Below are 23,096 nucleotides of genomic sequence, written 5' to 3'. Positions count from 1 at the left end.
ATGTTTCACAGTGAGGCGACATTGCTGTTTGCAGCCCAGGGTCAAAGCAGTCAGCCAGCACTTGGAAACGCCCTGGTTAGAGACGCTGCACCCCACCTGCAGGACTAGGTGCAGCTGAGCCGCCCTGCTGAGCCCAGCATGGCAGTCACTCAGACTGAGGTTCTGGCGAAGAGAAAAGAGCTGAGTATCAGAGGACACAGGTGAGCAAGGCGTCAGAGCCACCTTCCTGCTGGCGGGGTGTGAGGATGTTCATGGGCTGAGGTGGGGACAATGAGAGGAGCTTAATCAAGGGCAGGATCCGGCTCAGTCCAGAGGGAGCAGCTAGCTAGCAGCTAGGGGCCCCTCAGTCTACAGCCCCTTTGGCCACTGTTGATTAGTTCTCCAGGAAGCATCCTGGTGAGGATTAACCAGGCTACATAGGGCCTCACCAGGAGCAGAACTGGCTCAGAGCTTGCAGTTGCAGCCAGCTGGGCCAGTGGTGAACCGGAAGATCACCTGAGTCCTGAGTCTGGCGCGTGAGAACCCAGGGCTTCCTTTCTCACAGCCCCTCATCAGGGTGCGCTCCTGCCAGGCTTCGGGGTAAATACAGTACAGTGCAGCGGCCGCGCACGGTCCCCTTTGCGTTCCCAGCAGCCCTCTACAGCAGCCCGGTACCAGGAGCTGCAGACGCAGAGCTCCAACGTGAGGCGGATGCGGGACAGAGGTGGGGCTGAGGGGCACCGCTGGGCAGATGCTCCCAAAGCAGAACTTCTGGTACACTGCAGAACAAACAGCGCTCACTCTTGAGGTGGCCACGGCCCAGTGCCAGGAGGCCAAGTCTCATCCGCTCCGTGTCCCGGAGGAGAGATTTTGGGGATGTTTACACACTGAGGTGCAGAAGACTAGCGCTTCAGTAACAGCAGGGGACGTGGGTTGGGTCTGGAGGGTTTACTGCTGATTTCGATGTTCATGTAGCTTAAAAGGGGGCACCGATCGTCTTAAAGGCTAAAGAGAAACAAGACACTGAAAATCAGTGACATAATATTTGTCTCAAAAAGCTAGAGAAAGCTGAGTGCAGTGACGCATGCCTATCATCCCATTCCTGGGAGACTGAGGCAGGGGAACCACAAGTTCAAGCCTAAACTGGGAAATTCAGTGATTGAGACCCTGTTACAAGTTTTTAAAACAAACAGGAGTCATGGCAGGGATGTGGCTCAGTGCAAAGGTCCTGGGGTCAGCACCTAGCACCCTCCCCCCACATACACACACACAGGACAAGAACACAAAAGCAAGGTAAGCACAAAATAGGAGCCAGAGTCTTCCAGAGAAAGGAAGGCATGGGTGACAACCTTCTTTTCTGCGTCCAGGAAAACTCTAATCATAAATGCAGCATGGTAGTCTAAAAATGCTTGGTCCCTCTCCTTAGCAAAGATGCAAAATGTCAAAGCTTCCAATATATATAAAAGACCAAAACGTAACAATAAAAATAAATAAAATTAAAGATTAACATGTCATAAACAAGTTTTCCAAAGTAAATGTCCTCTCACTTGAAATCCATCGTAATTCCTCAGATTAATAGGAGAGAGGAGAAAAGTCACACAGAGGTCGTAATTGATAATAAAATATTTGCTAATAATCAATACCAGTAATTCCTTTAAAAAGCAATCAGCAAGGTAGGAATAAAAACAACTTTATGAATCTGATTAAAAAGTATCTCAAAAAATTAACAATAAACATTGCAGTTAATCATGAAATACTGAAAGCTTTCTCCTTGACATCAGGAATATTATGACATTCTACTGTGATCTCCAGCGACACAGAACAAAAGGATTTATGTACTATGTAGATGCCATTCAGAGGCTACTGACTTGAATATTAATCTCATATTTTAAAAAAGAAACCATCACAGCAACGTGTGGGCCGGTGTTTAACTGAATGAGAGTACGGTGACTTCCCCAAATCCACACATACAATCAACTGTCACTATCTGTCAACACTCAGGTTTGATATTTTATAGCAAGGACCAGCCAGTGTGACAGGTCAAGAAAAAAATGCAAAGATGTATGAATTGGAAGCAAGGAAGTGAACTGCAGTCACTTAAAAATGACACAATAGTGCATGGGGTTGGACATAAATAATCTACTAGCTAGTAATAATTAATGTATAAAGTTATTAAGGTCACCAGATAAAACATCATCATACAAATACAAAATGTTTTTCTCTATAGTAACAACAACATAAAACAAGAAGTTAAGTTTTAAGTAGCACAAAAACAGCCACCTAGAACTCTAACAAAATTTTTGTAAACTTCTGCACAAAAAAGGCTAAACATTACTAAGAGAAGAAAGAGCCCCTTTATAGAGGAACGTACAATTAGTTCTTTGTGTTCACAGTGGTTATGTTCTATAAAGTCAACACTAATGCTGAATTAATGATTACTAACTGTTGCTCCTAGGGGAAATAGAAGGTCTGCTTCTTCTTTTTCTTCATTAATTAAATTTATTAGTACATTTTAGGTGAACATAATGATCACATTCATTTTAGGGAATTTGTACCTGTACATGATGTATCTGGATTCTTTTTTCCCATTTCTCTGCCTCCAACCCCTCTTTCCTTCCTTATTTACAAAAGCTTCGTTTCCATTTTTCCCTTCTTTTCTCATCTTTTCCCTTCTGATCACATTCTATCAACTGATCAATGTAGAACCTTACTTCTTGTCATTTCTACTTAACAACAGATGACATGTACACTTACAGGCCACTTCAAACAGAAAACTCATCAACAAAGATGTGAGGATATGGCACTCAGTGACCATGGAAAGACACTGATTTCCTACAAATACATGTGTTGACACAAGAAAACACAGTCATCTTGTGCCACCCTAGTCCGGACCAGGCACATCAGACCACTCAAAACTATCACGACGACATGCACAGCGGCCACAAAACTCCCAATAGTACTGGTCTAGAAGTTAGAGATAAATGGCAGCAAGACCTCTAAGGCTGCATGGGGGAGAGCAGTGTATGGTGGCCACAAAGACAGAACCCTCACCAGGGGACAAACAGGGCAGTGATCTAGCTATGACCATGCCCACCACACACCAGCCCCAAGACAGACAACCAGGCAAGGTGGGCAGCAGCGGAGTCCTGGTCCTTCACAGAAGAGACCACCCAGTAAGCAGTCTCCCAAGCTAGGGGATTAGGCATCACCTGTTAACAGGACAATGCAAAGTGACATTGGTAGGCTCAAACAGACCACTGTTGCAATGATGCAGTTTTAAAAACTGGAATAACACCTGGTGTCAGAGGATGGAACTCTTACACACTGCTGGTAGAGATACAAGTTGGACAATCACTCTGATTTTTTAAAAATTCTTTATCTTCGTTAGCCCATGTTTGCGGTGCATGGTGATTACACTCATCATGGGGAGAGGGCACGTGCGCAGAGAATGTCTTATCTCTCCACTGCACCATGTCCTTAAAGCTGTCACCTTTTAACCCAAAGTCCCTCCCCTCTTTCTACACGTAACAAAAACACCAAGCCTCTGGGGGCTGGGGATTTAGCTCAGCGGCATAAGCGCCTGCCTTGCAAGCAGGCAGTCGTGAGTTCGATCCGTGGTACCGATAAAAAGGAAAAAGACAAAAATAAATAAATAAATAAAAATAAAAACACCAAGCCTCTGCTAACAGGTCCTCCAGGAGCATTGGTAACAGCATTGCTCTCTAGCCCCACGCTGGAAGTAGCTCAAATATCCATCGGAGATTAGGTGGGTAAGTATACTCTGGTAAATGTAATGAAATACACAGCACAGAAAATAAGTCAATCCAGCATGTCGCCGTGGGTAGATACCACTGTGGTCTGAAAGTCCACTCGTCACCCCAAAACACACAAATCGGAACCGAAGAGGTGAGGCCTCTGAGTACGGAGGCAGGGACAGAGCCTCAGGGACAGGAATAGCGTCCTAAAGAGACCAGGGATGCTGTCTGCCCCTCTGCCTTGCTGCCTCTCTGCAGCTGAGAGCTGAGAGCAAACCCTCTGCAGACACTGAGCCCGCTGCGCTTCCATCCCAGACCCCAAGGCCTCGGGACCCCAATATCTAAGCACCCCAAACAGTCTGAAACAAACATCATAAATATTTATTGAGGCAAAGAATTGTTATCATGACATCATTATGATAGGAGGCAAAACTAGTTATGGCCCCTCCTGAGACTAAAGGTGACCTTGAGGGAACAAAGGTGACCTTGAGCCCCAGGAGACATCAGGGTGGCCTTTGAGATACTAGTAACATTCCAGGTCTGGATTTGGGAAATGACTCCATAAGCACGAATATTTTATAATTGAGCATCAAGCACCAGACTTAATATTCAGTGTACACTAACAGAATCACCTTGATAAAATCTTTATTAAAAGTGCTAGAGAAAAATTGTTTTCCGGTCGAGGATTCGCTAACTAACCACATAGATAATTATGAGTGAAACAGAGTAAAAATATATTTTGCGCCTGTAAAATCTCAAAGATATATTACTATTCCCCATAACTGTTCTGGAGATAAACCATTAAAAACAACCTCCATTTGCATGGTGAAGGGCAAGCCCATGGGAAGTTGCCTCTTTTTAAAAAGTCTTTTCCCATTTTCCTCCTCTTTCTCCTCACCCTCTGACAAGTAACTTTTAACGGACCTGCGGATGAGCTGCTCCACCATCTCCTCCTTCACCTGTCCTGCCCTTTTTACGGCCTAGGACACAGTTTGGTTTCAGAGGCGCTGGGAGGAGCACCTAGTCACCCACGGAAACCTCTGCAAAGCACCCAGAGTGCTTGTCACTTGCGGTGGTGTTTTAGGTTTCTGTCATCTCTGATTCTGAAGCTGCATCCCAGCAGCTTCCTGCCTCGGCTTCCCGGGTTAGGCTGGTAGGTTTTGACGGTATGATGTCTGAGCTGTGGGCTGTTGGGTAATGGTCTGAGCTTCCTGGGACAATCTGGAAACCTTGAACCCCGAAAGGCTTCGCATAATAGGACTGGCACCCAGGAAAACCTGGAGTATTGTTGAGACCACGATGTGCACACCTGGGTTCAGAGGACAGTTCCCAGGGGCGCTCGAGGACCAGCTCCTTGTGGGCTGGGCTGTGCATCAGAGACTCATTTCAGGGCTTTTGAAATTGTACCTCAAAATTACTCTTACTCTCTTCTTTGTTGGAGTTCTTCACATGCTCCAACATGGAAATCCTCAGGATTTCTCAAAGCCAGCACTACTCAAACAGGCAAATCGCTGCTATGCAGTGCAATCAATAAACATAGCAAATGTTTGATTTCTAAAAGACGCATTGCAGTAGAAGACATACTGCCATGCGTTTCCCGCAGACGACTTCCCCTTGAGTCAGACACTCGGATCCCATCCTTCTTGCCTCTTTCCGAAACAGTTCTGGAAGTGCTCTTTCCTGAGTGTCTTTATTTGCACTATTGCAGCTGCCTCCATGTCCTGAATGGATCCAAAATGGTCCCCTTTTGTGGTCACTCTGACTTTGGGAAGAGCCAGGAGTCACAGGGGCCAGATCTGCTGAATAAGGAGGAGGGCGCCCTAGTGTTTCTGTGAGCTGCCTTTCCACCGGATGGGGCTTGACAGCCTACTGTTGATCAGACTTCCAAAAGACACTCAGGAAGAAGACTTCCAGACCTGCTCCAGAAGGTGGCGGAGTGATGAGCTGAGTGTGTTCCAAGTTGGGGGGGGGGGGGAGAGTGTGAGAGAGATTCATGGCAATGTACCTTTACTGTAATGAAATTTTTAGCATTTAAACATTCTCTGTACATTCTGATCACCCTCTTTTTAGATCTTGGATGTCCCCCCAAAGCCAATGAGTCCAAGGCTTGGTATCAAGGAAATGGCACCACTGGAAGGTGGTAGAATCATTAGAAGGTTGGATCTGGTGACCGGAAGTTACATCACTAAGGCTGTCCTTGGAAATGTACCCTCTTATCTCCACAGGCCTGAAACAACGGGGTAGACCCTACAGAGTGAAATCCTTGAAACTGTGAACCAAAATAAAGTTTCCACTTCCTAAGCTATGTACCTTGAGTATTTTCTCACATCCTGGGTGACAAAACATGTAGTTTCCACTGGTCAGACACATATTTAATTCTGTACAGGCTGCAGAGGTAGATTTGCATACATTCCCCTAATAGCCTTTAGTCTAGGAACCTGTCCTCTGACCTACTGACCTGTGCGTGAGGAAACCTGGGAAGCTCGTGAGATGAAATCAAGGCAGAATGCAAATTTCTTCTGCTGGGACTGCAACATGTACCTTTTATATTTCATCTTATTGACATCATCAGTAAACCAAAATGGGATTTAAGCATCACAATCAGCATGATTAAAAACTCCGATGGCTGGGTTCAACTATACTGCTGTTAATATGTAATGAAAACTGAGACTTGTTTTGTTTTGTGGGACAGTAAGCCAAGTCCTGAAGAGATAAACCCTGCGGATAGAATGAAGTGTGGACTAAAGATGGATTAGAGTCAGTGCACCTGTGAAATACAGAATTGATAACGTTCTGGAAAAACAGAGAAGTGTTCGCAATTGGCATGAAGAATGATTTAGAAAACAAGCGAGGGTTTCTGTCTTCCCACCAGTGCCTCAGTTCCTACGCCTTGATTTTCCTTAGCTTAGACTCCTCTTCCTGGAGCAGGTGATATCAGAAGCACCATATCCCCACTCCCACACACACAAAGAAGCTCCCAAGAGTCTGGGAGAACTCAGGCACAATGTCTCAGGCAGAATGTCCTCAGGAATGCTGAAGTGTGCGGCCAGGATTAAAAACTGCTAGAACAGAGAACTAGATTTCCTGGTCTGCCGTCCCTGGGCCACAGACTGACACATGCCACTTTCCTCAGCTGTAGAAAGGGCTCTGCACACTGGCTGTTGGGCACACTGTGAACACTGGCTCTCCAGCCCTCCTCCCTGCCTCCGCCACCCCACCATCCACAGGTAATGGAAGGTGAGCCAGTCACGGCGTCAGGTTCCACAGGCATTTTGAGGAGCACATGTTTCAGGATGGAACAGGCTCTGGATTAGATCTAAAATGTTGCCCCAGAAGTCCTGTATGTTCAGAGGTGGAGCCTCTGGGAGGCGGCTGCACCACAGGTGCTGTCCACTGTTGAAAGCAGAGCTACATGTGCTGTCATGGTGTTCAGAGGTGGGACCTTGGGTGACAATTAGAACCAGTTACACCCCCAGAATGGAGCCCCAGGAGTGAATCCTGTGGCTGTGCCCTGTGTTCCCAATCTTCACACTGGGAAGCCAAACACCTCTCAAGGCCCTGCCAGCAAGATTACCATTGCCAGTCACAGCTCTATAGTCTTGACCCAACCAAATCACAAGCCACACCTGCTCCACAGAACTGAGTTAGTAGCAACGGGAAACACCGCTGTTGTCATCAAGGCTGAGTGTTGGGAAATACTCCTGTGTTCGCACATCAAACAGCCAAGCATCAGGCCTCCAGATGAGACTCAAGGAGTAAAAACCCAAAATCCTGATTCTTAGCATCAGCAAATGTTGAGCTTTTTGATGGAAAACCATCTACATTGTGAGAGTGTCTTTTACCTGCTTCAGAGCAAACTACATGGGTAAACATCTCATTGGGATTCCTTGGATAGAGTTTTTGGCATTTCTAGCAAGGAAGGAATGATGAGAAAGTAATTTTACAGAACTGTTTATTATCCATTTAGGGAGGGAAGAATCATTTGTCATTTTTTCCATCATTCTGTCCTAGCAAGCGTAATGAGGATTTGTGAAGACTTCACAACTCTTTCTCAGGTCTTTGAGGACATTGTCTGTATCTGGTTTTCACTCTCTTCTATTTCTTTGAGGTTGGAGTATTGTACTAGAAAAAACACACACACAAACAAACACAAAAACAGAAGCCATGTCTCTATAAGTATACTAACAGAGTGAAAGATGGGAGAATTATTAGATAGATAAAACTTGCAGAAAACCTGCAGAATGATTTGGAAAGGGAGGCCAGTTGCAGGTGAAATGATCAACCAGCCAAAGGAATTGTCAGAAACAGCTGGAGATGTCGCCTGCCAAGAGAACGGGACCAGCATGGAAATGCTGACTTGTTTTGAGTCTCAGAAAAGCTGAGGACGTGACTGCTCTCGCATGGAAAGGCCACACCTAGTAATGAAGGGCTGGTGAGGAAAACACTTCCCCTGGCCTTCACCTCAGAGGACAGGAAAGAAAGACAACTCTAAGCGTCACGCATAAGACATCTGTGACATTATTGAGGGTAGTGTTATTGCAAAACAAGTCTCATGGCCCCACAATGGACTTCATATTTACTAATTTCTGATTCACTACATCAAAGGGGCAAAAGTTGAACAAGTAAAACTGAGAAAATATGCTTGTCTGCTTCTCCCAACTTGACATTTTCCAGTGATTCAGTGTGGTTCTCATAATTCCGTGCCTTTGGAATCATCCCCAGCAAAGCTTAGCATGAACAGAGCTGTCTGCAGGGCGCCAAGGATGCCAACCAACAGGTAACCTGCGCTGGCCTCAGATGCAGAGAAGCCTCGACACTGGAGGGTCACCTTTTAACCAGAATGTGACTCGCTGGCTTCCATGATGTACTTCTGTAATAGCTCACTTCCACATTAAACAACTTGAACAACGGCAAGTATTGTGCTAAAGTAACCCATGACGTTTTTCTATCACATCAAGGGACACTAAGCTCTGCAGTCTGACTTTGAGTCTCCCACTCAGCACCAGGCAACCGGCTTCATTCCCATGACAAGGAGGATCCCGAGGGTCAGAAAACCTGAATAACCTTTCACACCCACGCAGCCTGTAAGTAGCATAGCAAGGATGGAATCCGAGTCTCTGCTGTGGTGTGCTTTCTCCGCTCAAGACAAAGATATGAAAATACGACATCAGAAATTCTCAGCTCATAACTGATGTGCAGAAAAGTATTTCAGGTGAGTGTGTATGGTACAAGGGTGCAGTTAGGTTTAAAACGAGTGAGGTGGAAGGGATGAGCACGCTGATGGCTCAAGGGCGCTCATCAATGTCTGAGAAGGACGCGATTCTGACTGACTTTCTGGTCCAACTTACCCAACCAGGACCCAGATCCTTAAATGGAGTAAAAATAAAATGGGGAAGAAGAAATGAAAATCAAAGCAGTAGTAATAAAAGGAACATGAGCAAAGCATCAGCCCAGAGCATGTCAGAAGCATCCTTGAGCCTGCCAGTGAGTTCCAAGGGATCGAGGTATGGGAAAAACATGCTGGAGGTGCAGCTGGGGAATACCAGTGTCCAACAGCAACAAAATGAACCAAATGGGCTGTGAAATATTAGGTGGGGATCATCAGATGTATCCTGTCAGGGTTACAAAATTCGTTACATAAGGATTGTCTATGCACTCAATAGTAGACATCACTTGGAAATAGGGGTCTCCCAATTTTCCGAGGATGATGCAGATAGTAAATTAAGTATTTGAAAATGAAGGGGTGATCATTAGCGGGCCCCCTAGCTCCACTCAGGAAGAGGAAAGAAAGATTTTGACTTTCTGACTCAGCTCCTACACTGGCAGACGGCCTGTGTATATGGATTTCAATGCAGCATTGGAACAAACACCATCTCAAGACACAGGGGGAGGAGGAGATGTTGTAATTAAACAGATTAGTAACTGTTCAAATTTGGAAGGAATAACTGAGGGACAAATCTCCGGTAATGTGAGGTCTCAGGACCATGTCTTTGGCTCTGATTTTTTTTTAACAACTTGTTCTTTGGAAACTGTTAAAAGATTTTTTTAAAGTATCTTGTACTTCAATGGAAATATTGTAAATTGTTTTTTCAGGTTTGCTTCTATTTTTATGAGACTGTATTATCTTTGTTTAATTTATAACTTTTTTAAGCTTAAAAATTTACTTTTTACACCACTTAATGGGTCACAGCAAAACTGTGCAGAAAGCACAGCGACTTCTGGGCTACCTCATCCCACACCGGTCAGCACCCCGTGGGAGGGGTTCATCCCACGCTCCTACTGGGTGTATTCTATTGGTGTGCGCACACATAGAGTGGCATGCATACGCGTCATTAAGTGCAGATGAGGTCACACCCTAAAGGTCCTTCACATCCTGCTTATTCATTCCTTTCTCTCCCTGGCAACAACGACCACTTCTCTTGTTGCTGTCTCTGTGGTTTTATCTTTTCCGGAATGGCAGGACTCATGTAGTGTACAGACTTTTCAGATTGGTTTCTTACACAGCAGTGTGCGCTGAAGCTTCCGCCATGATCTCTGGGATTTGATAGCTTACTTCTGTGTAGTGGTGACTCAGTACTCCATTTTCTGGACTGGCCATGATTTATCTACTAAAAGACATTATGATAGTTAGGGGAGGCTTAACTCTGGAATCTACTCAGGGATATTGTGGAACGAATTTCTGGGGGCCTGGGTGGGTCACAGAGGGGTGAACCTGGGGTCCATATCTGCCTCCTGACCCCTTTCTCTTTGGCACTGTACGCCTGATCCTGGTCACCATGAAGTAACCAGCTTTGCTCCACCATGCCTGTCTGGTGGCCATGATGGTCCCACCTTGGACTGAATCCCTTGAAACCGTAAGATAAAGTCCCCCTCTCCCTACTTTAAGTTGTGGGTGTTGAGTATTGTATCCAAAGCTGACTAACAGAAACATCTTGGTGACATCCAAGCTTTGGAAGTTATACACAAAGCTGCTATTAACATTAACATGCTGATTTTTCTTTTGACCTAAGCTCTCAGCTCATGTGGGGAAATATCAAAGAGCACAGCTGTTGGCTTGAATAGTCACAGTGTGTTTAACTTTGTAACAGCCACCAAACTTTCTCCCAAGACAGCTGTACCCTCCGCAGCCCCGACTAGCAATGAGTGAGTTCCGGTTGCTTCATATCATCATCAAACACTTTCTGTTGTCAGTGTCTGAGATATGGACCATTCTTGGCGGTATGTAGTGGCATCATTTTATTATTACCTTCTTTCTGTTTTATGAGCTTTTAAATTTTTATTTTTATTAGTCCATGTTTGCAATACAAAGTGATCCTGCTCATGTAGGGGTTGGCACACCCACACCTTCATTCATGATTCTACCCCTTTCTCCCCATGCCTCCTGCCCTCTGCCCTTGGTCCCCTTCCCCTTCCTCCCTATGGTTGTTTTTTTTTTTTTTCTTTTTGAGACAGGGTCTCTCTGTGCAGTTCAGGCTGGCCTTGAGCTCACTTTGTAGCCCACACTGTAGCCACTCAAACTTGCAACGATCCTCCTGTCTCAGCCTCCAGAGTGCTGGGATTGCAGGCATGTGCCACCACACCCAGCCTCCCTATTGCTTTAAATTGCAGTTCCCTGAAGAGGGATGAGGTTGAGCAGCTTCTCACGTTTATTAATTTTTAAAGAAAAAAGAAACTCGAGTGCTTCCATTGCCTTTCAAGACTTACCTATACGATTTGAGCCAGCATGGCTTTGCAGAAAAACATACTATACACAAATAGGCCAATCCAAACAGAGAGTGCCTGGAGCTAGAAGCCCCCTCCACAGCCAGCTTCGCCCATGAAAGATCATCTCCACATAAAATGCTGCGAGGACAACTGAATATATGTAGGAGTGTAAAGTGACCTCAACATTTACACATTAGAAAAGTAACAAATGATTGATTTTTGATCTAAACATAACAGCTAAATGATAAAACGTCCAGAACAATGCACATGAGAAAACTGATGTGACCTTGGATTAGGCAATACTGAGTTAAACAAGCCTTAAAAAATGAAACTGTAGGAATAAATATTAGTGTTGTAAACATACTCAACATTACAGATTTTTCCATTCCTCTCCTTCTTTTTGGGGAGGAAGCAGTATTGGAAATTGAAGCCAGAGCTTTCACGTTAAGCTACACCTTCAAGCTCACTACTGTTTCAAAATTTTTGAGACAAAGTCTCACTAAATTGAGCAGACATTACTCAAATTTTCAATCCTCCTGCCTCAGCCTCAAGTCCTGGGATTACACACATGCACAACTGCACAAATTCTGCTCTTTAACAGAGGGTTCAGAAAATAAAGAGACAGGGAAGAAAATGGGAAAAATACCTGACAAAGGCTTCATATCCAGAACAGATGACAAACAGACACATTAAAACAGCTGCAACACCACTATTAATTAAGAAAACATCTAAATTGTAACTGCAGTGAGGAAGTGTCCTACACGTAAGGTGGAGGCTTTGGTGACATCCAGAGTCTGATGAGCATGTGGAGCAGGTGGGACACTCACACATTCCGTCCGGGGTGAGAGCAAAACATCACCTTTGCACCACAGTGTAGCACTGTTCTTCCTAGCAAAACACACACGTTTCCCATGTGATCCAGCAACCCCACTCCCAGGTACAGGCCAAGACACATGGAAACATGTCACACTGACACCTTCACAGCAACACTCCCAGCAGCGTTATGGACAGTAGCCAAGAACTAGGAATGTCCCAAAGGCCAGTTAATGAATGGATGAGGAAACAAATATTGAAGGTAACGTTTATTTTTGTTTTTGCTATATATGTGCTGTTGGTGTCATGTAAAGAAAACCACTGTCAAGGCCAAGTGCCAAGGGCCTCTCTTCCTCATGTGTTCTTCTAGGAGTTGTATAGTGTCAATTTTTTGGTTTTAATCTATTTTTTTTGTTGTTGTTGAACCTCATGTATGGTATAAGTTGAGTACGGTTTATTATATGTAGGTCCAGTTTTCCTAACATTTGTTGAACATACTGCCCTTTTCCTGTTGTTTATTCTTGGCATTAACCACAAATGGTTTTTTAATTACAGTAGCACCAAAAATTAAAATACATTAGGGAGTAAACTCAACTAAGGAGTGAAAAACTTGAATACTGAAAATAATTTTTTGTTGAAAGAAATTAATGATGACACAAACAAATGGAAGGCCACCTCATGGTCATGAGCTGAAAGATTATCACATGGTTTAAATGTCCTTATTATGTACAGTAATCTACAGTTTCAGTGCAACCCTTTCCAAAATTCAAATTCCAGTATTATTTTTATAATACTGGAAAAAAGCAACTCTATACTTCATAATACTGAAAAAAGCAACTCTACAATTCATATGGAACAACAAAAGAACATATATAGGCATACTAGCCTTGAGAAGGAAGAACAAATCTAGACACATCCCTGATTTAAAAAAAATATTATAAATGTACAGGACATAGAACTGTCTAAAACTGGCATAAAGACAAGCAAATAGGGCAAAAATAGAACAGAAATGTCAAAAGCCATCAGGGAAATGCAAATCAAAACCTCACAGAGATTCCTCCTCATGTCTTTTGGGATAGCTATTATTAAAAAGAGGCCGGGGCTGGGGATTTAGCTCAGCGGCATAAGCACCTGCCTAGCAAGAGTGCAGTCGTGAGTTCGATCCCCGGTACCGATAAAAAAATAAAAGAAAAAGAAAAAGAAAGAGACAACAAGGATGTAGAGAATCCTAAAAAACCTTGCACTCTGTAGGGTGGAGCAGAAAATGGTGCAACCACTAATGAATACAGTATAGTGACTTCATAAAAATAGAACTCTCAGTCCTACTTCTGGGCATTTATTCAAAGTAATTTGGGTGTAAAAGAGATACTATGACACCTGTGGACAGGGCAGCACTGTTGACTACAGCTAAGATATAGAAACATCGTACATGTCATCAGTATGTGAGCAAGAAAGAAAACACAGTACCCGTATATAATGGAACACAACTCAGTCTTTAGAGAAGAAAATTCTGTCACACAAAATAGCAGGGAGGTACTTAGCTCAGTGACATAAACTGGGAAAGATCAAACAGCACGATTCCATCTATGAGTGACTCGGTCACATTTTCACGACATCCACAAAGTAAAGGAGGAGAGGTGTATTCTGACTCACGGTTTCAGTCCACAGTTGGCGGGCCTCAAGGTAGAAAAACCACGGCAGAGATGCAAGGCGGAGAAATGGGTGCTTCCCGTGGCAGCCCGGAAGCAGGGTGAGAAGGAAGGAGCTGTGGAGAGAGAAGCACCTTCTGGCTCCCACGCCAGCGCCACCTCCAGCCAGGTCCCGCCTCCTGCAGCACAGTCAGCCCTGCCCTCACCCACCATGAATCCTGGATGTGCACAGGGCTCGAATCCGATCATTCTCCACGCACGGGAGACTTTGGGGGCATTTTAGATCTAAACCGTGACAATAAGGTATCTAAAATAGTCAAACTCACAACAGAAAGTGTCATGGCAGCTACTGGGGCTGGAGAGGAGTGAGCGGAGTTGCAATGCGCAGGCGCAAACTTCCTGTTCCGCCAGAGGTTTGAGTTCTGGCTTCCGCCGCCGTGCACACGACCCTGCAGCAGCAGTAATGCAGTGGCTGCAGCGAGCTGTTGGCTGCAGAGCTCCTGCGCAGTGTGCTTAGCGTAACACAGTTTCAGAAAACCCTGCGACGCTGCTGAGCAACACAGATGCGCCCACGTGGGTAGGTCAGGAAGCGGCGCTCCAGTGAAAGGCCTCAAAGCAAAATGTCGCATACTGTAGGAGACCTTCTACTTCAAGCCCTGAACTAGGAAAACTAGCATTGCAAAGCAGAGTTGTGATGTAGGTCCAGCCTGGGAAGGGGGTTGACTGCAAAGGAGACCAAGGGAACTTCTGAGGTATCAGAAAAGCTCAGTATGTATGATAATTATATGAGTATGGTAATTATACTACAGAAAGGTGGAGAAAAAGTAAAAGTAGATATGAATTCTCTTAGAAATGAGTAATGCAGGCATTAAAAATTCAATACAATCAAAAAGCAAAATGAAGTCTCAAGTGATATGAGAGAATTGGAGAATCAGAAGCTAATAATGAAGGATTTACCTGTAACTCAGACCAGAGAAGGACTTTGTTCAAATGAGACAACAATTAAAAGAAGTGGAGAAATGTAGAAACTATGATAGGTTTTTAGGAGTTTCATTAAAAGAGTGATGAAATTAACAGGAAATAATTAGTTTATGAGGTAATTACTGAATCTTTTTAAGGATTATATAAATAACCTGATCTCTCAGACAGGTCACTTCGAGTTATAATCATGGCAAATAAAAATAAAACCAACCCCACTCATGGATATAAAATGGTCAAATATCAAGAATAAAGAAGATATCTTCAAGGTAGCACACAAAGAAGATAGATTTCCATGAAGAAATAACGAATTGCCAGTAGACTTCCAATCATCAGTAATGGAAAATTATCTTCAAAGTGCCAAGGAAAAGTAATTGTCCACTTTGAACTTCGAATACGATCTTTCTTCAAATGAAAAGGCAGCATAAAACCCCTCTCTGATGTTCAAAGACTGAGAGCCTACCACCTACAGCTCCCTGCAAGAACAAATTAAGAACATTCTTCTCTGCTGTAGCAAAAGAAAACCCAGAGGAAAAGACACATTGGTGTGCACAGAAACAGATCATTAAATTTAATTAGCCATTGACTATGAAAAATGACTCTTCTACGGCTTAAAATATTAAAATGAAACTCACCGTGACAAATGGGATTGGGAAACTGTTCTGTTCTAGTGAAGGTTAAGCCGGCAGAGTAAATAACATTAGATTCTGCTGGAAAAATTCATACTAAAACTGGTTAACGAATCAAGGGGCCAGCACTAAATCAAGTTCCGTTCAGTGAAAAATCAAATATGATGAGGCCATGAAAACGAAGAATTTGGGTGTTGTCTCCTCATCCTGGGAAGCCACAGGGTGCAGCTCCACTGCATCAACCAGCAAATGTCATTAGTAGCATATTTTCCACTGGTCCCAGAGTTATTTCTAGCCTTATATAGAAGCCTTTGTGACCATATACACTGCTGAATGGTTGCTTGTCTTTATAGTCTTTCTACAGCTTGCTTTGGGGTTGATGTTATTTAAAATTAAAAATTGTTTTTGCTATTGTTACTGTTGTATCTCTTCTGTTTCCCTGTTTCTTAATTTCCTATTCCACATCACACATACAGAAGAAGGGGTTGATGATAAAAATTTCAACCTCATTAATTAACACAAACTGAATATGATTATATAATTTCCCTGATACATAGGTAGGTAGGTAATAAATGCTACATATTCATCTCTATCTGACCACTTCGCACTTCTGTGACACCCATCCCCAATGCTGCACATGTGTCTCACTTTATTGCCATCCAGAACAGATCTCACAGAATAGGTACCCTTCCGGTGGACAATTATACATTTTTGGTGAGTTGTAAGTGCAGTTCCCCAGGGTATTTAGAAGTGGAACTGGGTGTCAGAAGGTACCTACACGTCCAGCATTCATAGGTAGGGTCAGGGTTTCAAGTCTTGTTTTTCTGTTCTCGCTTCCACCACAGTATCCGAGAGTCTGTGCTGCAGCTCAAGACTCTGCATTGCCAGGCAGTGGGTCTTCTAGTGGCTTTAATTTGTATTTCTCACATCACCAACAAGATTGCTTTCTCTTTCTGACTTCAGCAGCCATATGCAGAGCTTCTGTCATGAAAACTTCCCATCCTCGCCATGTTTTATATTATTGCTGATTTTCTCTTTGATGTGAAAGATGTCTTTGTATATTATAGGTACAAACCAATCGTCACTTACGTACCTTATGAATGTCTTCTTCCACTCTGTGTTGTCTTAATGATATCCTACAAACACTCTGGCACGTGTAAAGCTTTCCTATTCGAAATAATGTCAGAATTACAGAAAAAGTGTAATAGTGCAAAGATTTTTCATAAAATCTTCTTATCTCCTAAAGTTGATATTGTACTATAAATGCTCTATTGCTTTCTATTTTTGGACCACTTGAAAATATACATTTACTTAACCCCTAAATATTTCAGGGCTTATTTCTTTTCAAAAGGATAATTTATGTAACTACAGCCCAACTGAAAGGTTAAGAAATTCACGTACAATGTGTATTACTACCTATAGGTCTTCAAATTCACCAGTTGTCATAATAATCTTTATTAGATGAAAAAATTCTCCAGTCATGGATCTAACCATAATTACTTTGTCTTATATTTAGTTACCATGTTTAACCTCCCTTAATCTTAATTTCTCAGGATCTGTGTTTCATTGCATAGGCAACTGGAAAAGTAATAAAATTATTTACCTTGTAGAATATCCTGTCGGTGGCTTTGGGATCTTTCCATACAGCTCGACTCAAATCACACATCGTCTGTCAGAAGCAGCACAGCAGTGACCCTGCACTGGCCTCAGCACGTCCCCTGGGAGGCCAAGGGTGGCACTTTGTCCCAATCCCAGCAATTCAGTAACTTTAGACACTAAGAATTCTCTCCAGAAACAACAATTACTACAAATTTTGCCAAGTGGCGATTTTCCAACTCATCAACCCCCTTCTACATTTACTGGTTTGGTTTTCTGTGGAAAATGACTTTTCATTCTTTCATTCATTCATTCATTCATTCATTCCTTTATCTACTGGTCTCTATGCCTGTAGGTTGCCAGGATCTTATTATCCTCAAGAGGTTATGATCCACAGCAGATGGTACTAATGTCAGTGCTTTCCTGTCCTGGCCTTCCCCTGAGGCATCCCTTAAAGTTGGCTCTGTATCCTTTTAAGAAGTCTCCATGACTCTTGGTCTTACTCTCCTCAGCAGTCACCTCTTCTGGACTCATTTTGTCTCCCTAAAATAAGCCTACTTATGCAAGCAGCCATTTCTTCTCAACAGACAGTATATTTAGAAGGCAAGCTCTTCATGCTGGGTTTGTTCATTGCTACCCAGGTGTCGCTACTATTGGACAGAGCTAGGAAAACACTTATACAAAGAGAAAGAAAGAACACATATCATGAGTTCTTACTGATTGCTCCAACCTATTTCAATAGCCAATTAGACTACAAAAATGCAGTGCTAATACCATCTTTCCCTACCTTCACATTTCTCATTGTCCTTCCCATCAATGAGAAACCTGGTTCCCATTATCCACTCTGTTTACTTATTGCTTAATCCTAGGATAAAGTACAATACACAACAAGTAAGTTCAGAATTGCTAACGCATGCTAAACTTCCTCTTCAGAGTTCTGATTTATTTACAATGGATTGTTTCTAGCCTAAGCCCTAGGACCTACACTCTAAATGTTAATATCCGAAGATCACTTCAGTTAGTTTATTTTTTCCCTTCAATGTGGTTCTGAAATAAAGATAAGCACATCTGTTTCACTTTGTATACATTTTAGGGTTTCTTCCACCTCTCTGCTGACTTTATTTTACTTATTATGTATGCAGAACATTGCTATAGCTCCAGAAGTCTGAGGAACACACAGGGGACCTGTGGGAAATGTCACTGCCGCTCCTGCACTGCACACTGCCCTGCTGCCCTTGGTCCACACCTCCTGTAGCTGACCACGTTTACAACTGGGAGTCAACAAACGCATCCATATTTTCAACTTTTCGCATACAAATTTGCAAAATAATCTTTTACTTGTTTAAAAACCTTCCAATTCCTAAGCCCCTGTCATCTCGTATTTTCTACATTTATCATTGCTACTTCCCCGTTTGTCACTTAAAGCAGCCAATGTTTTGCTTATATTATCCATTCTTTTAAAAACCAGGGTTTTCATTTATTAAATAGATGCACTATTGTTCTATTCTCTACTTCATTCAAGTCAAGCTTTACTTTCTTTTATTTTTTTGCTCTCAGTTTATTATGTCTTCTTTTTCTACCTTTCAGAGGTGAAATTTTAATAAATTAATTTTATTCATTCACATTTATCAATGTGTGTGAGGTAATGGATTGTCCTTTGACTACTGCGTTCATTTTGGGATACAGGTTACAGTATATAAAGGTTTCATTGTTATTAATTTTAAGAGATATTTGGCTCCCATTATATTTCCTTTTTGACTCGATAGTTGTTTAATAACACTTTTTAAAAAAAATCTCAAATACAAGAGAAGGCCTTTACTTATGATATATTTCTAATCTCATTGCCTTGTCATCAGAGAGTGTTATAATGTTTCTACTTTATAGAATATCCTGATCCTTTATATACTGCATATATCAGCTTTGGTCAGTGTTGTATGTGCACTCTTATAAAGCTGTATTATTTTATCAGCATGTACACATTTATATGTAGTAATAAAATCCACCTTATGTAGACTTTCAGTAGCCATATTTAAGCATTGGCCACTTGGTTTGCTGTGTTGAGAAGTTAGGATTTCACTCTCCTCTTGTTAGCCTGCATCTATGGTGTCTTAGCTCAGACAAAATACCCAGCCCTCACACGTTAAGGGAGGAAAGGTTTATGTAGTTCACTGTTTGTGAAGTATCAGCTCATAATTATCTGGCTCCAAGGCAGAGTGGCATAGCAGTCAGACATCACAGAGCAGAAAAAGTTCATGCCAAGCAGAAGGTAGCAAAGAAAAAATGTCAGTGACATCTCTTTCTATCCCTTATATCTTATGGAAGCTATTTATGCTGGGTAGCATTAACATCCTTAATCCTTGTGCCTTTGATCCTAGCATTGCATCATGAATGGATCCCAAAGTCACACATTCTAGATCCAGCCACCTCTGAAAATCCCCACCTATAACTGCATGAGGTTTTGGGGGCACATCTAAACACAAGACACAACATTTCCAGCCCTGGCCCCTCAAATACTCATCCACATCCCTTTATACAAAAGGCATTTAGTCTATCTGTAAATGTTGCCAAATTTCTAAGTATTTCAGCATTGCTGAAAAGTCCAAGTCCAAAATCTCCTCTGAGACTTAAGGCAAACTCTTAGCCTCAAGTCCCTGTACAAACGAAAAGAGAGTTAAATATTCAATGGCACAAGGTAGACATTTGTATTTCAAAAGTTACAAACATGAGTATGCAAAGGATTAGGACCAAAGCCCAAAATCCACCAAAGCAAACATTAAATCCCACAGTTTCACTTCCAGTATCCCTGGAAATCTGTGGAAAGTTGTGAACTCCAAAGAGCTGGATGGTTCAACCTCTATGGCACTTTAGATGATTTGTAGCTCCTATGACTTCTTTGGCTCTGCTCCTTTTGTGTAGCTTGCCTTGGATGACCCGTGTATTTGGCTTCGCTAACCTTCTGGGATCTCCACTGCACCTTTGGATTCTTTCTCACAACTTCATTCGTTGCCCTCTCAGGGGACCACTGCCTGGCCTGCCAGATCTTCTTCTGAAATCTGGATGGAAGCCTTCCTGATCCCACAACTCTTGCCTTCTGCATGAACCTAAAACTAGCACCACATAAATGACACCAAGGTCTGCTTTCAGCTGAAGCAGTGGCCAAGATTTTTTCTCTCTTGGCTGTAGGAGTCCAGTGCCTAGGAACAAATCCAGAAAAATAACTTTCCTTAGCCAACACCATTTTAGATCTTGATGTTCTAGGACTCTTCTCAAAAGCAAAGTCTTTCATTTTTACAGTTTTGAGGCTTCAAAGGCTAGAGTCAGGCCACTTCTTGTGATGTTTTCAGGCTATCTTTTCTACTTTCCTGTTTCTTTTCAGAAATCAAGATCTCATTTGCTCTATCTTTTTAGTACACAACTTACTGGAGCTTCCTTTCTAGCCAAAATCAAAACATTTTAAATCATTCTGCTGGGCTCTCTACTCTTGATTCTCAACATTAAATCTGGCTAAAATCCCCCAGCAGTCCTGTGGGCAGCCAGCACCAGGCAGAGAGACACAGCCAGATATGCCCCTTGTCACTGTGGGCCACTACTGGAGCCTCTTTCTTCCTTCTGGGAAGCCAGCACACACTGGGAGAATCAAACAAACCCACCCCTGTGTGCCTGATACTGTTGGGGAAGTCCCAGAGTAGACACACAAGCTGAGAGAAAAATCAGCCCTGCCACCACACAATCCTGCCATTGGGGAAGCCCCAGTGTAACTGCACAAGTCTGGAAAAGTTCATTCCATTCTGATACCTCCCTGAGAACCTGAGAAATCCAGGTGCTTGTCCCATTCCCCTACACTATAGTAGGGCAACCAATGTAAGAAGTGCCTGGGACCCGACAACTGGCTTTGTTGGGAAGAACACAAGAGAATATGAAGATGAAGGAGCAAAAGGTAATCTCAGGCCTCCAGCCCACACAGTACACCATAGTCATGGAAGAAAATGGAAGTCACATACCTGAAGTCTCTGAAAAGATAGCAACTAAAGAAAAGAAACAACTTTTTGAGACTGTAAAAGTAATCAAATCAGAAATAATGTCTCAGGTAAAAAAGAAATGAATAATACAATGAAAGAATTGCTGACCATATTTAAAGAATAGATTATAGGGGCTGGGGATTTAGCTCAGCGGCATAAGTGCCTACCTTGCAATCAGGCAGTCATGAGTTCAATCCCTGGTACTGATAAAAAACGAAAAAGACCAAAAAAAAAAAAAAAAAAAAAAGAATAGATTATAAAAGAGGAGCATAGGAAAATGATGAAAACCTTGAATAACCAAGATAGGAAAGAATTACAATGCATGAAACAGATTTAAAGAGATATCCAAGAAATTAAAAAGTCAATCAAAGGCTGGTAAAAACTGCTTGAAAATCACAGCAGATCCATCAATACAAACCATCAAGTCAACAAAAGTTTGGAGCGAAGTGTTTCAAATCCTGAAAGAAAACCAACTTCCAACCCAGATTGATGCACCAGGAAAAAGTACCTTTCAAAATTGGTTGAAAAATAGATACATTCATGATAAAGAACAACTGAAGGAATCTATGAGCACCAAACCAACCTTACAGAGAGTGCTGAAGGACATTCTAGAGAGCAATAAAGATGACCATGGTTCCAAAACAGCAGAGGAGGACTGCCAAAAGGACAGGCAATTGAATGAAAGGGAAAAGTGGAGGGCCAACAATGGGAGGATAGCAGGGCAGAGATGAACCACTGTATGTTGGTTGTAACCATTAATGTAGATGGCCTCAATTCATCAATAAAAAGAAACACAGGCAGAGTGGATCAAGAAACAAGATCCATCAATACACTGTATATAAGAAACACATCTAACTCAAAAGAAATTCATAGACTGAAACTCAAAGAAAACCATTGTTCTATGTGACAGGAGACCAAAATAAGCAAGGGTAGCTTGCCCATCAACCATAAAATGGATAAGAAAGATGGTGTTTTCATACAATGGAAAGCTACTCAGTAATAAAGTATGATAATCTTGAGGCTCTTGTAGGTAAATGGATGCAACTGGAGATCATGTTCAGGGGCGAAATGGTTTAGACTCATATGGATGAACACCAAGTTAACTCTCTAGCATAAAAAACTGAAGGAGTTAGTGGGATCCAAAAAGCGTAATAGACATTATGAAAGTGATAGGGGAAGAAACACCTAGAAGGGGAAGGTGGTAACCAATGTTAATTTATTGTCTTGTCTTGAAATCTTATATTGTTTTTATAAGTTTGTTAGGTTTGGTTTTGTTCTGTCTTATTTTGTTAGACTTTACTGTTTCTGATGGTATGAGCAGCTATTTTGAAAATAACAGGATACATTATGCTAACCATTGTTGATTTCCTAGTATCTTGCTTTGAAGTCCTATAATATTTTTATTCTTTTGGTTTTATTCTATTTTGTTTGGTTTGATTTTATTATGTGTGAAAGTATGGACAGCTATTTTGAAGAAAATAAGACATTATAGTAGCCATTGTTCATTTCCTATTGTCTTACTGAAGTCCTGTAATGCTTTCATTCTTTTGCTTTGATTGGTTTTAGTCTGTTTTTAATTATTTTATTTTATTAAATGCATTAAAAGTATGGATGGCTATTTTGAAGAAAACAAGAGACATTATGGTAGCCGTTGGTGATTTCCTGTTGTCTTGCTTTGAAGACCTATTTCACTTGCATTGTTGTTCTCTGATTTGCTTTATCCTGTTTTGTTCTCTTTAAAATAAAAATAAATAAATAAAATCCCACAATAGCAACCATGCCACTTCTTCAATTTTACACTGTCCTGAAATTTTTTTTCTGCAAGATTAATTATTTCATTCTTCTTAATCTCAGTCTCTGGACATAAGAAAAATTTCTGCCAAGGTATGAAACACATTGTATGAAATCCAACAGCCAGTGCAGTTCTTCTTAGTAGAAAACTCGCAAGCTTGGTCTTTATTTACCAGGATCATT

The 23,096-nt window shown here is 42.2% G+C and overlaps 1 long non-coding RNA gene across 2 annotated transcripts in view; it reads right to left on the bottom strand.

The window, feature by feature from the left end:
* LOC106026134 (uncharacterized) overlaps positions 1 to 23,096 on the bottom strand; it is a 78,102-nt gene that overhangs the window by 12,758 nt on the left and 42,248 nt on the right. For both annotated transcript variants that reach the window (XR_010042399.1, XR_010042398.1), the window contains exon 6: positions 13,905 to 14,016. This is a non-coding gene — a long non-coding RNA (uncharacterized LOC106026134). The remainder of the gene's footprint in view (positions 1 to 13,904; positions 14,017 to 23,096) is intronic.

This window comes from Cavia porcellus, unplaced genomic scaffold, assembly GCF_034190915.1.
Source record: "Cavia porcellus strain 051 isolate PalLab524CR breed Dunkin Hartley unplaced genomic scaffold, mCavPor4.1 scaffold_23, whole genome shotgun sequence".
Classification (NCBI taxonomy): Eukaryota; Metazoa; Chordata; class Mammalia; order Rodentia; family Caviidae; genus Cavia; species Cavia porcellus.
Note: the sequence above shows the minus strand (reverse complement) of the source record. Positions and strands in the feature narration are given on the sequence as shown.